At 37.0% G+C, this 18,642-nt stretch overlaps 1 protein-coding gene across 9 annotated transcripts in view; it reads right to left on the bottom strand.

The window, feature by feature from the left end:
- INPP1 (inositol polyphosphate-1-phosphatase) overlaps positions 1-18,642 on the bottom strand; it is a 64,108-nt gene that overhangs the window by 40,250 nt on the left and 5,216 nt on the right. For 2 of the 9 annotated variants that reach the window (XM_069070212.1, XM_069070211.1), the window contains exons 1-2: positions 17,562-17,797; positions 17,073-17,131 (exon numbers count right to left, since the gene is read on the bottom strand). The exons of 2 other annotated variants lie outside the window; for them this stretch is intronic. The gene's annotated coding sequence lies outside the window, so the exon portion shown is untranslated. Of the gene's footprint in view, positions 1-17,072; positions 17,235-17,561; positions 17,798-18,642 lie in introns of those variants that run through there. 5 more of the 9 variants (XM_069070214.1, XM_069070216.1, XM_069070218.1 and 2 more) reach the window with 4 other exon arrangements.

The following is an 18,642-nucleotide window of genomic DNA, read 5'->3' on the forward strand; positions in this document are numbered from 1 at the left end:
GTGTGTGTGTGTGTGTGTGTGTGTGTGTGTGTGTGTGTGTGTGTGTGAGAGAGAGAGAGAGAGAGAGAGAGAGAGAGAGAGAGAGAGAGAGAGAGAAAGAGAATCTTCCCCTCTGTCAATGGGCAGCTTCACTTTTTCCAACCACTGATCTTTATTTCCCTTCAAAGTATAAGAATAGATTCTAAGCCTAGAATACCTTAGATGTTTTCTTTGGTGTGGCTCCCAAGGAATGTGGCTCTAATTAATAGTTGTTGATTTCAAAATCCAAGGAAGAATTTTCCTCAGTTAATGGCTAGAGGTAAGACATCTCCAGAGTTCCTATATGTACATTTGTACAAATTCTTTACAATCTGTACAAATTATGTGCAATCTCTTATACAAATATTTTAGAGTTAAGTTCAAAGCTTTTAACAGGCCACTTTATTTGGGGGACAGCTATGTTGGAAAATACTAAGTCAAGTCCAGTGGCCTTAAGTGATATTAATAAAATGGAGGTGGAAAGCTATGGGAAGGTCCTAGAACAAGAGATGAGCTCTGCAAATTTTGTTTCCATTTGGCTCAAAGAATAGAAAGTCTTCAAGTGAGACTAAGAGCTTCAATCATTGTTAGCACATGATGGTCAAAGTTGGCCTAGCCTTTGTGAAATTCTTAGTATAAAGTAAAGGAATTAACAACCAAGCAAAGACTCTAAGGAATAGATTCTGGTAGCTCATCTGAAATGCTCTGGCCATTGTGGCCCCAGATCTCCTTTTGAAGATGCAGTCAGGAACTTATCTGCATTTGGCTCTATGTTCATTCAAGTCCTGTGTTATCATAGAGCCTGGAGAGAATGCATCCAAGTAGGAATCAAAGTGAAAACAATGCTCACTAGAGATTCAGCCAAGAGATATGCACCAGACACTCCTGTCGCTAAGCCGAGACCCCCATTCCTATAGGAAAGGGGCTCTATGGTGAGCATTGGTACATGCCATGAGTCCAAGTGTAGCCATGATACAGATTAGGACCTACCTATCTCTTTAGGAATTATAGAGATTGCTACATCAATTAATAAATCAATCAATAAACATTCATTATATGTCTTGTACTAAGTGCTGGGCACGCAGAAAGAGGTAAAAGATAGTCCCTATCCTCTAGGATCTAATGGGGGAATGCACACGATGTGTAATTAATTTTACCCTTGCTGGGATCAGTCTCATGTTCAATTTCAACTGGAGGAAGTGATACCTTCATGGTTCTCCAATCCTTTGCAGGGTGCTGGCATTGATGAGGACATCTATTCTCTTCAGCTTCCTTGAATTGGGGTAGAGACTTTGTCTAGTTTCCTTAATATAAGGACATCCTTTTGTCCTAGATTTAGTGACATGACTGAAATTACTAGAGATCCTTTGTCCTACTTACAGTAACAAAAGGAATCTCCAAAATGGTGGAACTGTCTCTCCCAGACCCTGCTTTTTCCTTTTCAAATTCATTGAGTAGACAGGAAAATCAAACTAAAAGTCCTGGTTGTTTTCTTCTTTGATCAATTTGAAGGAAAAGTGGGGATGCAGGCTACATCTAGCAACAATCAAAGTCAATGTGGAACTAGAGAGGGGAGAGACAGATCCTATCTCTTTAAGCAACAGCTAAAAATAAAAATGAGAGTCTGAAACAACTCCTGTCTTTTGGATTCCCTCAACTCTTAGGGAGAATCATTGAAATGTTCGTCATATTATCTGAGTCCAACATCATTCCACATGATATGACAAAGGATTTTTTTTAATGAATGCAACAGAAAAGATGAAAGTCAGACTGTCCTAGAAAATCTAGGCCACAGTATTTGAGGGACACTAAATGGGGTGGATTAATTATGCAGAAAGGAATGTGGAATAGTTAGGGAAAGTAGTGAAGAAGGCTTGTAAGACCAATATAAGGCATAAAAGGTGGGTTCATAGGAAGAGATGGGGTCTTGGAAAATAGCCAAGGGAAAGGACAGTAGCAAGAATTGCAGCTTGAACAGAGAAAAAGCAGCTGCTACCAGAAGAGGCTTCAGAGGGGGGTCTCCCACTTCAATTCCAATTCCAGTTTAGCCCCTGAGGTTCAAAGCTATCCTGGACTGGAGAAAGAGAAAAATCAAGGTAGCTCCTTTTATGGCTCCTATTTCTTACTTCAAGCTCTGGGGTTGGATTAGCACTCCGGGAAAAATGCAGACTCCTTTATTGTGATCATCAGGTTGACAAATAGCTGCCTCAGATCTCTTCAGTAATAAGCCACCATTTCTTTTTTTGAAAAAAAAAATTTTTTTTCAATCAATAATTTATTTTCTCTCTCCCCTGTCTCCCTCTTCTCTCTCATTAAAAAGAGAGAGAGAAATTAAACCTTATAACAAATATACATAGTCAAGCAAAACAAATTCACCTTAGCCATTTTGAAAACAACTACCTACACTTTGAGTTCATCACTCCTCTGTAAGAGGTGATCCATCTCTTCTACACTCCCTTATAGGCAGATCTCTAACCAGATCCATATCATCATTTCTGTATAAACAGCTACTTCCTCTTTAAAGTTCCCTTTTAGGAAGAATGTGGCAACTAGGTGGCACAGTGGATAGAGTGCTGGGTGTGGAGTCAGGAAGACTCATCTTCCTGAGTTCAAATCCAGCCTCAGACAATACTAAGTGTGTGACCCTTGGGCAAGTCATTTGACTCTATTTGCAACCGTTTCCTTATCTGTAAAATGAGCTAGAGAAGGAAATGGCAAACCACTCCACTATCTTTGCCAAGAAAACCCCAAATGGGGTCATGAAGAGTTGGATGAGACAGAACAAGTACTTTAGGAAGAGCATTGACAATTCCTGTGGCTCTAAAAGCTCAACAAACTCTTCACTCTAGTAACATTCTTCCATCCTCCAAAATGCTAAGAGGTCAGAACAATGCTCTGCTGCTTCTGAAATTTTTACTTGTTTGTTTTTGCTCTCTCTTGTTTCCACTTTTTTTTAAAGGAGAAGTTCATTCTCCTGATAACCCAGAGAATAGAGAAGTATTCCTTAAGTCCCTTTACATTCTCTTCTAAGAGCGACGCCAGGCTGCACCTTGAATAGAGATAGCAGTCGCTTGGCTATGACAGAAATATTAATATAACTACAGATCACTGCAAAATTCACCCTACTCTCCATATTTAGGGGACACATCCTTGGCCACTGTTTTCCTTGCTAGTTGATCCCCTATGTGCTAGTTTATTTTAATTCACACATAACACTGTCATCACTTCAGATGCTGTTTCAACATTCAAAAAAGTATTTTTTTTCTAATAGGTGCTTTCTCTACAAGTAGGCGATATTACCACGAAGTACCTTAGTGATGGTGAAGCAGGAAGAAAACAAACATTTATTTGGCACCTACTACGTGACAGAGCTCTGCTAAGCACTTTGACAAATATTATCTAACATGATCTTCACAATAACCTTGGTGCTATTATTATCCTCGTTTTTCAGTTGAGGAAACTGAGTCAGAGAAAGGTTAAGTGACTTACCCAGGGTCACACAGCTAGTAAGTATCTGAAACTGGATTTAAACTTAGATCTTCCCAACTCCAGACCCAACACTCTATTTACTGTGCCAGCCAGCTTTCTAATAGCAGCTAACATTTAAATAGCATTTTCAAATTTTAAAAGTGTGTTATAAATATTTACTCATTTTATCCTCACAACAATCTTGGGAGGAAGGTGCTGATATCATCTTCATTTTGCAGATGAGGAAACTGAGGCAGAGGTTAAGTAACTTGCTCAGGGTCATACTTAGTAGAGTAGGTTTTTGAGGCTAAATATCCACTATGCACCTAGCTACTAGTGTGCTGCCAAGTAGTCAGTACAGGAAATGCTAGAGCCATTGTTTATCTGAGATGAAAATAAGCATGTTTCATTTTTTAAAATAATCAAACCTCTCTATTAAAATAGCTTTAAATGACCTAAGTGTCATCAAATGCTGTTGTACCAGCTTTCAAAGGGAAACTATCACCTTGGTAGGATGCTTTTGCTACTAACCAACTATTGATATATTCAGATCTCTAGTCTTTTGTTTCCACAAGCCTTGATTGGAATGATCTTTTATAATTCTCCTGCTTTTCTTAAAGAGTAAAAAGCTCTTCCTCCAGGTACATGAGTATACAACACTGGACCTCTAGAACCTCACTTTAGCATCCTATCAAAGCCCTTGCAGGCAGATTCTCTTCTGTTAGGATTTCCCTTTCCCTGAGTAGCTTTTCTTCTGACTTCTCTCAGGTAACCAAGGAAATCTTCCACTTCATCTTTGTACCTCCCTTTCTTCTTGATGTCTTCTTTATAATAGCAAAAGCCAGAAGAGATCATTCCTACACAGTGTATTTTTTTACTTCTTGGAGTAGGAAGCCTTTGACAAATATTTCAGAATTTCAGACTTCCCTGGTCGTTTCTTTTTCGGAAGAGGACTTAAATACCCCCTCCTTTCCATCTACCTTCCTTCACTTTTATGCCTCCTATTGCTATGGTCTGCATATATGAACATGAATATCTAAAGTGAATTAATTTTGATAGCAGAAAAAAAAGTACATGTCACCACATACACCAATAATTATTCCTTAATGGGGTAATCATAGGTCCTGGTGGTACAGTGGATAGAGTGCTGGGCCTGGAGTCAGAAAGACTAATCTCTGTGGGTTCAATCTAGTCTGACACTTACTAGCTGTGTGACCCTTGGGCAAGTCACTTAACCCTGTTTGCCTCAGTTCCTCATCTGTAAAATGAACTGGAGAAAGAAATGGCAAACCACTCTAGTATCTCTGCCAAGAAAACCCCAAAATAGTCATAGACTCAGCTACAACAGAAATAACTGAACAACAGCAACAATCATAGGTCCCACAGAATCACATTGACAATTTATTCATGCTTTTAAAGTTTTGTTTTTGAGGGGGTGGGGTGATCAGACTTATGTTTTAATTAGTGTGAGGAAATTCTCCCAAAGCAAATAAGCATCTTTTCTGTGTCCTATAGTCTTATTTAGTTCTCCAGAAATAGGACTTGAACCCACGTCATTTAAACTCCATGGTCAATTCTCTACCTACTAGGCCAGAATGACTCTCTAAAAAGAATTTGAGAGTATGTTTGAATCCATCTTATGGACTCCCCCTTAACTAAAAAAAAATTTATGAATTCACACTTCATCTGGTTTTCTTAGTTGTCTTGAATTATACAGGATCATATACAAACTACTTTGTATTAAGAGACATCTATCATTCAAAATAACTTTTCTTTTTAAATTATGGGGTCTTAACAAAACTGATTTAAAGTAGTTTTTTCACCCAATGATTCACCCAGTGAATTTACTTTTAGTTGTTGAAATGTTTTAAATGAGGAAAAGTAGGTTCTCAGTCAAGTTATTTCATCCTAGACAGAGAGACCTTTACAGGTTTTCTGACACAAGAGAAAGAACATAGATTGTGTAACCCCTGTTGCAAAAGCCCCTCCACCAGAGACTATTGAGACTGTTATTTCTTATAAGGAGAGATGTTAAGAATTATAATTGTTAACTGTTATTCTATGAGGCGCCTCTCCTTATGGAGTCAGAAGAAATATGTGTAATTATAAAATCTCTGATACAAACTATAGAGAAAACAGAGATGGTGAGAAGAAACTTCTTTCTCATTAAAATTGTTTTAATTGTTATTTTATGAAAAAACAAGAAGAATTTTGCAGGAAATAAGTCTTGAGAGAGACTAACAGTAAAGCATTGAAAAAAAATTAGACACTGTTGCCCTGTTCCTTCTGGGAGAGAAATATGGAGATATCTTCTGTCTTTATTCAACTATTATAATCTTACCTTGTGAAGAGGTTTCTTGAGAAGGAATTTATCTGGAGTGAACTAAATGGTGTAGGACTGTATGTTCAAAAGTGAGGAGTGTTACAATGAGAGTTTGAAGTGACTCTGGCTATAATTATTCTCCCAGCTAATATATTGTAAATAATTACCAGTCTTACATTATTAATAAGTTATATATTCACTTTGCTATTTATTTAATTTGGGGAGATTAAAAATGACTTAGTAGAGAAATTAGTAGTTGCTACTGGGAAAGAAGATTTCTCCAATATATTAAATAATTATTTCATGACTTGAGAACAAGGTTCCAAGTTTATCTGACTGAGAGATATGTTGAAATGTTATTAGTGAAGAAATACACAAGTGTCCCTTTGAATTATCCTCAAGTTCTGCCTAATAAGATCAAATATGGAAATGAATGAAGTAGCAGACTGAGGAGTAACCTACAAATGATGTTGTTGACTCATGTAACTGTTACAGGCAAGGGGGTCTGCCTGCTAACCCTGTTGCAATTGGACTTGTCTTGCTTAGTGGATTTTATTTAAGTTAAAATATTGCTTCGGCGGCTAGGTGGCACAGTGAGTAAAGTGCAGGCCTCAGAGTTGGGAGGACCAGGATTCGGTTCCAGCCTCAGACTCTTAACACCCACACACACACACACAAAGTAGCCATGCAACCTTGGGCAAGTTACTTAACCCCAATTGCCCTCCAAAAGGCAAAAAAACAAAAAAAAGTATTGCTTCAATGGATCTACAATAACTAACAATGTCCTGCACATAGTAGGAAAAATAAATGTTTTTGTTTTATTGATAGTTATTTTTATGTCTTGCATGATGTAGTTTATTTACAACATTTCTTCTTATTAGTATGAATTATATCTGTACTATTTGTCTTTCACAGAATTGATGTGTTGCTAACCTCATTTGGGGTGAACTTTTCTGTTGTAGTTGCTGTTCAGTTGTGTCTGACTCTACATGACCCCAAGGACTTTGTCCATTAGGTTTTCTTAGCAAAGATACTGAAGTGTTTTGCCCTTTTCCTCTTCAGTGTGTACCCATTTTACAGATGAAGAACTGAAGCAAATAGGAGTTAAGTGACTTGCCCACAGTCACACAGGTAGTAAGTGTATGAGGCTGGATTTGAATTCAGATATCTCTGACTCCAGGTCTAATGCTCTATCCATTGTACCACCTAGTTGCCTCCTTTCTAGACAATACTGCCAATTTTATGAAAATTTGTGATCTGAAAAAAGAAAAAATGTTCCTAAAAGTAATGGAGTCTTTTATTTATTTATTTATTTGCTTTTTGGAGGGCAACTGGGGTTAAGCGACTTGCCCAAGGTCACGTGGCTAGTTTTTGTGTTGTATGTGAGGCCAGATTTGAACTCAGGTCCTCCTGACTCCAGGATTGGTGCTCTATTCACTAACTGAGTCTTTCAAATGATGAAATATGATCTGCCATTTTTGAAAAGCCTTATTATATTGGTTTCATTAGGAATAGTTTTTTTTAATACCTATATATAAAAATAACCTTTTATGGTTTTTGGTTTGTTTTTTTTAACCTCTCAACTGAGACCTATTTATTTAAAAAAAAATTTTTAAAGCACAGATTTTTTAAACCTTTTTTTTAGTTCCAAATTCTCTCCTCCTCCCTCCATCTCCCACATTTAGAAGCCAAGAAAAAACAAAACCTATTGCAAACATGTATAGTCATGCAAAACAAATGTTTGCATTAGTTTTTTTAAGAAAAAATATGCTTTATTCTGCACTCTGAATCTATATTAATTCTCTCTCTTGAAGTAGATAGTATGTTTCATCATGAGTCCTTTGGAATTATGGTGAATCATTGTGTTGATTAGAATTAATAAGTCTTTCAAAGTTGATTATAATATTGTTATTACTGTGTAAATTGTTATCTTGGTTCTGCTTACTTCACTTTGTATCAGTTAATAAGGGTCTTCCCAGACTTTTCTGAAACTATCCCTGTCATAATTTTTACAGCACAATAGTATTCCATCACATTCATATACTCCCAAATTGATGAACATCCCCTTACTTTCCAATTCTTTGCTACCATAGAAAGAATAACTATAAAATATTTTTGTCCATATAGGCCCTTTTCCCCTTTCTTTTTTTTTTAAAAGCAATCGGGGTTAAGTAACTTGCTCAAGGTTACACGGCCAGTTATTTCTGGGTGTGGTGCTGAGTATCTGAGCCCAGATTTGGTCCAGGTCATCCCGACACTGGAGCCGGTGCTCTTACTCGCTGAGCCACCTGGCCACCCCTAAGCAATTGGGGTTAAGTAACTTGCTCAAGGCTACATGGCCAGGTGTTTCTGGGTGGGTGCTAAGTGTCTGAGCCCGGGATTCGATTTCCAGGTCTTCTCAACACTGGAACCGGTGCTCTTACTCACTGTGCTACCTAGCTGCCCCCCTTTCCCCCTTTCTTTGATCTGATAGAGGTATTGCTGGGTCAAAGAGCACACACAGTTTAATAGCCTTTGGGGCATAGCTCAAATTACTTTCCAGGATGGTTGAACTAGTTCTCAGATTCACTACAGTACATTAACATACTTGTTTTCCCACTTCCCCTTCAGTATATTATTTTCCTTTTTGTCATCTTAGCTAATCTAATGGTTGTGAGGTAGTTCCTCAGTGTTGTTTGATTTACATTTCTCTAATTATTACTGATTTAGAACATTCTTAATATGACTAGTAATGGTATTGACTGCTTCCTCTGAAAACTACCCATGCAGGCTGTTCTTCATTCATTTCAGTCATGTCTAACTCTTCATGTTGCCATTTCGGGTTTTCTTGGCAAAGATATCAGAGTGGTTTTGCCATTTTCTTCTCCATTTTACAGATGAGGAACTGAGGCAAACAGGGTTAACTGACTTGTCCAGGGTCACACAACTATTAAGTGTCTGAGGTCAGATTTGAACTCAGTGAGATGAATCTTCTTGCCTTTAAGCCCTGTACTTTATCCACTGTGCCACCTAGCTATCCTTATACATAGTCTTTGAATATTTATCAGTTGGGGAATAGCTCTTATCATTATAAATTTGACTCAGTTCCCTATATGCTTTAGAAGTAAGACCTTCATAAGAGATACCTGCTGCAAAGATTTTTCCCTACTTTCCTGCTTTTCTTCTAATTTTAGGTGTATTAGTTTTGTTTTTGTAAAGATTTTAAAATTTTATATAATAAAATATATCTATTTTAACTCCTGTAAAGCTCTCTCTCCCTTCTGGTTAAGAACTCTTCCCATATCTACAGATGTGACAGGCAATTTTACCATGCTCCCCTAATTTGCTTATGAAATCACTTTTTATGTCTAAAACATGCATCCATTTTGAGTTTATCTTGGTATACACTGTCAGATGTTGACCTAATTTCTGCTAGACTACTTTTCCAATAGTTTTTGTCATATAGGGAGTTCTGGCTCTATTGGCTGAGATCTCTGGGTTTAGAAAACATTCAGTTGCTGTGTTCATTTGCTTCTGTAAACCCTACACATCATTTGTTCCCATTGAACAACCAATTTCCTACCCAATACCAAATTGTTTTTAATGATTACATCCTTTGTAAAGTGATTACAGCTTTGTAGCATACTTTGAAATCTGGTAGTGCTAGGTCCCCTTCCTTTCCATATTTTTTTCATCAATTCTCTTGATATTCTTGACTTTTTGTTCCTTCAGATAAATTTAATTTAATTTTATTTTTCTAGGTCTATAAAGTAATTCTTTGGTAGTTTGGCTAGTATTACACTAGATAAATTAATTTATGTAGTATTGTCATTTTCATTATAATGACTTAGTGTACTCATGAGTAATTAATATTTCTGCGATTAGTTATATTTATTTTTATTTGAATGAAGTGCTTTGTAATTGTGTTCATATATCCCTGGATATGACTTGGCAGATAGACTCCCAAGGATTTTATACTGGGTGTACTTATTTTATGGATTTTTTTTCTATCTCTTCCCACTGAAATTTGTTGGTAATATATAGAACTGCTGGTGATTTGCACTATTTGGAGAGGAAAGAAGAAATAAAGGTGATATAAAAAGAAAAAAGTTAAGTCAAAAATATCTTAGAAATGAGAATTAATCTTCATTACAATCCCAACACAGTTTTTGTGAAAATTTTAGAAGCAGAGTCATCCAAATAGGTTTGGGAGACGTAAGACCCCAATTTGAGATACAATAGGGGTTCAGAAAAATTTCCTAACTCTAAGACAAAGACATTTAGGATAAAAAATTCTAATGAGCACATAGAGTTAAAAGAAAAGACTACTCTTTAATCTTAACATAAGCTATTCTGCTACCTTCCGTTGCTTGTCTAACTGGGCATGGAAACTTACAACCCTCATCTATTCAATAAAAAGCTCTCCTCAGAGAGAGGCTTTATACTTATAATAGTAGAGAAACCAGCTGATTCTAAAGAGACCAGTGAGCTTAAGAGCACCAGACAGTAGCAGAGAACAATGTCTATACTATGAAGACCACAGAGAATATATGACTAACAAAGCACAGCTCAAGTGCATTTCTCAACTCTGAAGTACTAAATATGAGAATGTCCAGTCATGCCTATGCCAAACATGTTCTCTACATGTGTGGGGCACATGGTAGAGATTTTTTTCTTTTCATTTTATTTGCTCTGTTGTTTGCTCAACCTGAGAACACATTAGTTCAAAATAAGACATTTATTCAGAGTCGACACAGTGGTGAGGCCTCATGTGCTAATGGATTTTAGTGGTTGCTGACCCAGATCATCTTGAACCTGGATTAGTTTTTCTAGGTTTGTATATTTGTAGCTACAGGTATAGACAGGGCTGGTCTTATATTTGTATTTGTTTAAATTAAATTATTCAAACTATATAATGTATTATCCCAAGGTGTTATTTTGAAAAACTGAAGAAGTTTATAACCTGTCATTTCTTTATTCAATTGTCACATTTGTCATTTTAGCCTTAACAAAGTAATTCAGAATTATGCTTAATTCACCAAGACCAGCTGTTAGTTTTGAACAGGTATATTTTATTTCATGCTAATATGCTTAATAAAAGGGTATCATGCATTCAAAGTAATAATAAAAATATCACAACCACCTTTCCCATGAATAAGTCAAATCATTTTAGGGAGTTAGATTTAGATTTAGGGAGTTGTGTAGTTATTCTCAACTACTTTATAATTATGGAACTCTTCCACTTCTTGTAGTAATATGAAAATTTTGTTGGTTTATTTCATTATTTTTAGATTCCATGACTGTTTTATGAGTTTTCCCCCTTAGCTACATTTTTGTCAAAGACATATCATTATTCTCAAATCAAATTGGATTATGAATTTATATAAAGTTTGCTTTAAAATGCTTAGTTTTTAAAGCAATCACTTTTTAAAATTAAAAAAAATGCTGGTTCTTCAAAATTAGCTAGATGATTGGCATAATGTTCTAAGGATGAAACACTACAAGTAATTGCTCAAGCTATTAGCTCTTTAAAAAGCTGCTGATAAAGAGAAATTACTGCAGGGTTTTAAATTGAATTAGATTTCCCTTAAGTAAAATAAAGAAAATATCTTCCTTCAAATGTTTTAAAGGATAACTGCCTTTGATGCTAATTAAAACTCTCTGTAGAATCAAGAAGAAATGATATAATTACCATTATGTAAAGAACAGGGCAATATTTATTTTTCAAGCAATTAAATATTTAAACTAACTTAAAATGAATCATTTAGGAGAACTCCAGTATTCAGTTGGTAAAAACAAAAGTCTTTTATACTTGACACTATGGTAATAATAATAGCAGGTCACATTTTCATTGTACTTTAAAAATTTGTTGTGCAAATTTTTATCATATAAAAATTACTTTTATACATCCACAATATCTTATATGACCCTCACTACAAACCTTTGGGGTTGATGCTATTATTCTATCCATTTTACAAAGGAGGAAACAGGCTTAAAGAGATTAAGTTGCTATGGTCAAACAGGTAATATATAAATTAAGTGGGGCTTGAGCCAGTTCTGGCAGGGTTTAAAGCTAGCATTTTATCTATTACACTGTCTTACCACTGCAGAAATCTTATGTCACGTGTGATTATGTTATCTGGCTTTTATAGTGGTTAGGTGGAGCAGTGAATAGAGCACCAGCCCTGGAGTCAGGGGACCTGAGTTCAAATCCGGACTCGGACACTTAACACTTACTAGCCGTATGACCTTGGGCAAGTCACTTAACCCCAATTGCCCTCCAAAAAGCAAAACAAAAAACAAAAAAACTGGAACAGTTACTTGCTTTTGTTTCAAGTATTTTTAAAATTAACATCTAAAATATTAATGAAATAATACAACAGATGTTTTAAAAATTTATTAAGTCTATTAGTTACAACTTACTAAGATTTAAAATTTACATATGACAATCTTTTTCCAATAAAATAGAAAATATAAATTGCCTAGGAAATAACTTCCTATTTGATTAAAAACTGCTGGGAAAACTGCAAAGCAGTCTGGCAGAAATTTGATTTAGACCAAAACCTTACACTATATTCCTCAATACATTGTAAATCGATATGTAACTTTAATATTAAAGTTCATACTATAAAATATATTAGAAAAGGAATTCATCAAGTGCCTCTCATAGCTATGGATAAGAGATGTATTCTTAACCAAGAGATAGAGGCAATTATAAAAGATAAAACATTCTTTGATTACATGAAACCAAAAATCTCCCATGCAAACAAAAGTAATGTACCTAGGATAAGAAGGAAAGCAGATGAATAGAAAAAAAATTGTATTAAATTTCTCTGATGTGGGTTTGATATCCAAGGTTAATTAACAATTGACAAACATATGTATGTGTATATATATCACAGCCATTCCTCAATAAATAAGTAAAGCATATGAACATGCAATTCACAAAAGAAAAATTCCAAAGTATTAACAACCACATGAAAGAATGCTCCAAATCACTAATAAGAAAAATGCAAATCCAAACAACTCTGAGGTTTCACGTCACAATCTGAAAATTGACAAAGATCATAAAAATTGGTGTCAGGGTATTTGGAGACCCCATATTTCCCAACACTAAGGTCCAGCAAACAGGCTGTGCCCCACACTTGGTATAACAAGAATCCTTTTTACTCTGGATGATTTCATCCTATGGCAAAGTGTATTCACTGAGGGATTTATGATTTTCATATTAATCAATAACTATTTAGATTTGTTGGAGCTTCCCCTATTTCCCAGGGATGTGAGAGCCAACATGCTGCAATCTAAAGCCATCCATCATATCTCTTGACATGCTCACAATCCCTGTTTCTTATAACTGCCAAGACAACTGAACCAGGTACTACACTCCTGTTCCCACCACCCTGACTTTGGTTCTATACTCTATTGAATGATCACAAGACTTGGCAACCCTTAAGACTTGAGAGACTGATCCACTTCTGACACCAATTAATGTCAACCAGACCAGAAATGATTTCTTCCCTGGGTATTATGAAAGTGTATAAGGTGGTTTAAATATGTAACTTCAATATATTAATAATGAGTCAACTATCAGGTGTTTGCTGTATGTCTAAAACCCCAGAATATGGGTACTTTTAACTTATAAGTAAAAGATAATTGAAATATTAACTGTTAGGGGAACATCAGGAAAGATGTTCAAACCCTAAGTTGTAATTAGTGAAATTTTGCTATTTAAAGTAAATTTATCTGTAAATAATTTAAAGTAAATTAATCCTGGGGCTATAACTTACTGTGGTTTTGAACTTTGATTTACCAGGATAGTTGTTGGAATTGTCATAAAGCCAGTAGACATATGTCACAATGTGGGAACTGCTAAAAGGTAGATGACTGTGCCTCGGAAAGGTTTTGGGGATGACCTCAAACATGGCCTAGGTAGAATCATCTGGACTCTCTATCCCTATTGTGCTATTTCCTTGCTGAATTAATACTAAACCTTGACTTTAACATTCTGTAACTACATGATTGACTGTCAGATATGACTCATGCCTGGAATCAAACAGAGCTAAGGGAATCTCTTCTCCGCCCCCCCCCCCCAACCATAGACAGAATTTTTCCCTCTGTTATGATATATGACATTGTTATAACTATGTTCCTATTTTTCCTTTTACAGCAAATTTCTATAATCAAGAAGTTTTGTAAGCACAACACTAAATCTATTAAATAACAGATCCATACTAGAACATCTCTAAGTTACTATAATATGATTCAAGTATGAACCTCTTACAATTTTATTTTTATTTTTTTGCTCTTTGGAGGAGGGAGGGCAGAGCAAATGGCAAGGTCACATGGCTAGTAAGTGTTAAGTGTCTGAGGTCAGATTTGAACTCAGGTCCCCCTGACTCCAGGGACAGTGCTCTATTCAGTGTACCACATAGTCACCCCAAACCTCTGACAATTTTAACCTATATTTGTGGTCAAATTATAATTTAAAGATAATATCTTCCTAAGGATGGAATGATTAGACAATATAATAAGTCAAAGATGTAATATAAAAATTTTCTAAATAAATAGAATAATAAATTTTGAGAAAAGCAACAGGATTAGACTGTTTTCTCTAAGAACTATGTGTATATGAATATGATTGACTTCCAAGTTATTTATCATGGAAATTCAGGCTTTGAGTATGTTTTGCTAATAAGTTCTCAAAATTGGATTAAAGATTTGTTCATTAAGGATGAATTAGATTTTCCACATAAATTGTATTGATAATGGTACAGAAAGTGAAATTATTTTCCCATTTTTCTCGACAACCTTAATATTTGAGAGACTGTTCCCATAAGACCCATGCCCAAGAAATGTCAGCCAAGGGAACTGCTTACTCAAGACCTAAGAACAATTGTGTTGTGTCCAGTCCCTTTCATGTATATAAGCTCTGCCTTTGACCCAGCATGTTAAGCCCTCCTTCTCAGAAGGGGGTTTTCTGGTCACAAGCATTTTCCTCACTCTGAAATAAATTAAACTTCTATTTGACTCCTGACTCCCCTGTCTTTAGCTTGCTCTGTTCTGCTCTGGCTACCTCAGGTTAGAGACCATTTCCAGTCTGGTTGACCTGGGTAATATTCAATGTTGGAAGGCACTGTGGGATGAGAGGCACACTAACACCTTTGTTGGAGCTATGCTATGAATCATACAACCTTTTGGAGAGCAATTTGGGATTATGTAAAGTGACTCCAAATATCCATACCCTTTGACCTGGAGATTCCATTATTGTACTATACCCCAAGAAAGCTATTGATAAGATGAAAGTCCTCATATATACCAAAATATTTATAACAGCACCTTTTGTGATAACAAAGAATTGAAAAAAAAGTAGATGCCAACTGATTGTGGAATAGCTCAACAAACTGTGGTACATGAATATAATGGAATATTACTATAACCTAAGAAATAGTGAATGTGATGAATACAAAGTATAAACAAATCTACATGAGTTAATGGTGTATGACAAGTTGAGCTAACAAAATACACACAATTTCTCTAACAATGTAGATGGAAACCATCACATACAAAAAATAAATAAATAAAACTGAATGTAGCAAAATTATAAGGATTAAGTATGACTTGAAAGGGCACCTAGAGTGCAAAGCAGTTAAAGAACTAAGCCTGGAGTCAGGAAGACCTGAGTTCAGATCCAGCGTTAGACACTTACTATGTGTTTGACCCTGGGCAAGTCGCTTAACCATGTTTGCCTCAGTTCTTCATCTGTAAAATGAGCCAGAGAAGGGAATGGCAAACCACTATAGTATATTTGCCAAGAAAAATCCAGTAGGGGTCATGAAGAGTCAGACACAAATGATCAACAAAAAATGACTTGAAAATCAAAGATAGGATAGTTCCAATTTACCCCTTTGTGGAGGCAGGAGTTCCAGGAGTACTGCACATCACAAAAGGTTTTGGACTTTTTCAATGTATTTATGTATTCCTTTTTTTTTTTTTTTGCCTTTAAAAATACTATTTGTTATATGGGATGGCTCTCTGGGAGGGGGAAGGGAAGTGGGAAATTATGAAAATGAAAAAAAAAACAAGACCTCAATAAAAACATTTACATAGGTTATTTACCATAGTGGAAAGAGAATATTTAAAAATTATCCCTCTTATTAGAGAAGGAAATAGAATGAGATCACTTACATGTTCATATTGAACAACTTTTGTTTTACAGGATCAATATAGGTCATTCAAAAAGTTATCATATTTACTCCTTTTCATTAAAGGAGGACTATTAAAGAAATAAAAATTCTTAGAAATGTAAGTAGGGTATTTGAAAACATAGGAGACTGAGATACAATTTCCCCAAAATTATATTCCCAACACAGCATCTATTCTAAAAATAATTAGCTCCCCTCCCCATAAGAAATGCAGAAAATTACAAATTCCTATATTCTGCCATCTTAAAAACATCTTCTGCATAATAAAATTGTAACAAGAGTACTCCAAAACCAAAACAAAACAACTCTAGAAGAGCTTAAAATGGAAAATAAGAAGCCAAACTGGAACACTAACAAGTTTCCAAGGTGAAATCAATCTCCCATTTCCTTCACTTTTTTTTCCTTTTGCCAACTATTTCGAAGGGTAAGAATGAGGTCATCCTAGATAACACCTGAATTACACATAGCCTGCAAATTTATCTTATTTTCGACAGTAATTAACTACCCATCTAACCCAAGAGCTGATTCTTTATCGACTTCTTTTGTTTCAAAGTAGTGAATCAAACAGAAAAAAAACAAACTCCTGTTTATTCAGTGTGGGATCTCACACTTAAATCACCACCTTGTCCTTAATCCAGTTTCCCTTTGAAAATGGTGCAGCTCAGAAGGCGGTTTTTTATTCTCGATCTGGCCCTTGACTTTGTTCATCTCAAACACACACAGACTGGCATACAATGCTTACTTCCTTTATCAGTCTGGTGTTTTTTTATGTCCTAGAATACGCAGGGCTGAATCAAATCTAGGTTAATCATCTTGCCCACCTCCCATTTGGACCCTACAAGTTGGACGAGTTTTCCCAAGGCAGAGCGCTGAAACTCAGTAATATGGAGCATTAAAAGCTTGAAAACAGAACCTTTCCCCAAGCAGAAGCATACGAAGTTTATTTTTACATGCGTGCTGATGCCTCCAAAAGGTATCAGGGGTTTGTTTGACAGCTACGAGTTACCACTCAGAGGGTGGGCGAGCAAAAGACCTCTCTGTGCAAACAACTGGAGAGGAAGAGGTTACAGCTTGCCACCTACCTGTAGACCTTGCGGCTCGGCTTCCCAAATGTCAGAACAGTTAGTATCCTCCTTCAGATCTAAAAACAAGCCACCCTTATGACTAAGACAAGTCCCCCACTAACCTTTCCTCCCAAGCCCATTTCAAGTCTTTCTGGTTGTTTTCAAAGAGCAGAGGGAGAGAATGCAAACTGCCTGGGCTCCTCCCCCCTCTCCAGCTGGTTGGCAAACCTGGTTGTAGCTGCAGCCACTCACGTCTCGGCCTCGGGTAGCTGGGGGTGGGGGTGGGGGGGTGGATTTTTACACCCGGACGCCGGGATGATCGCTGCAGGAGGCGGGTAGAAAAGGAACCCTCCAGGGCCATGGTTACTAATCCAGGCCTTTAAGAGACGATGGGGGGAAGGGGTCACAGGGGGAATGTCTAAAACTGCTTCTGGTACTCCCCCTCTCTCTTCTCGTTCTCCTCTTCCCCCTCCTCCGCGACTCCCTCCCTTCTGGGGCCCATCTGACCTTGAGAGCTGCAGAAGAGGTAGTGAGCGGTGAAGGAAAGTGAAAAGAAAAACGTATTACCTAGAGACTGAGGTGGGAGAAGGGTGATGCAGATGTTTCTGCCTTTCCCTAGAGGAACGGAAGAGGCGGGGGAGAAAAGGAGGAGGTGGGCCGGGAGATGCAATCAGAAGGGTTGCTAAGTGGCAGGGCTTATGCTGGAGCCAAGGCTGGAGCTGGGAGGCAGAGCCTGAAACCTTTGGCTGTCTAGGCTAAGGAGGTGGGGAGGGGGAGGAGGAAACGGGACTAGCTGGGAGGGGGCAGGGGAGGAACTGGGGCCGAAAGAAAGAATAAAATCAGGAGCAAATGGGTCCATGCTCCGCAGCTTGGGCCCTCTACGAATGGTAACAGCAGCATCCGCCTCAGATGGCCGCCCACTCATTTCCTTTGAGGTAGCCCTAGGGAAACTAGTGAACTATGCAGATAGTCACCCTCCCGGTGAGAGCAACTCAAGCGACATCTTTGACTGTCATACGCGAAGAGCTATGATGACGGCAAAAGAGGTCTCTGGAGTCCCCTAATCAGCTGTTGTCATTCTCTCTCAGAGTAACCTACAAGAAAAGGCTTTTTTAAAGTCTTTCTCTTCTTCCTCTATCTTTGGGGGATTAAATGTTTGACAGCTGGGTTGGCGGTACCGGGAACGCAAGAGATGTAACTGACAAAACAGGCTTCCTCCAGCTGAAAATAACCATAGCTAGCATTTATACAGCGTTTATCCATTTGGTTCTCGAAATAAGCCTGTGCGGTAGGTGCTATTATTATACCCATTATTCAGATACGAACACTGAGGCTAAAAGAGATAAAGCGATTTACCTAGGACTACTCAGTAAGGATCTGAGGCAAATTTGAATTCAAGACTTCCTGACTTCTAGGTCTAGGGATCTGTCCACTGCGCCACCTAGCTACCGTAATTGTTATTATTGTTTTCATATTTACTGAGCATTAAAAAGAGTTGGGTACTTTGCGGGGCACATTAGTGCCTTCGAGGAGTTCACCTACCATGTAAAGTGCTATACAAACCTTAAATCACTGCAAAAATATTAGT

The sequence above is a fragment of the Petaurus breviceps genome, unplaced genomic scaffold, assembly GCF_028583685.1.
Source record: "Petaurus breviceps papuanus isolate PSGF00001 unplaced genomic scaffold, PetGlider_PUasm1.0 90804, whole genome shotgun sequence".
NCBI lineage: Eukaryota > Metazoa > Chordata > Mammalia > Diprotodontia > Petauridae > Petaurus > Petaurus breviceps.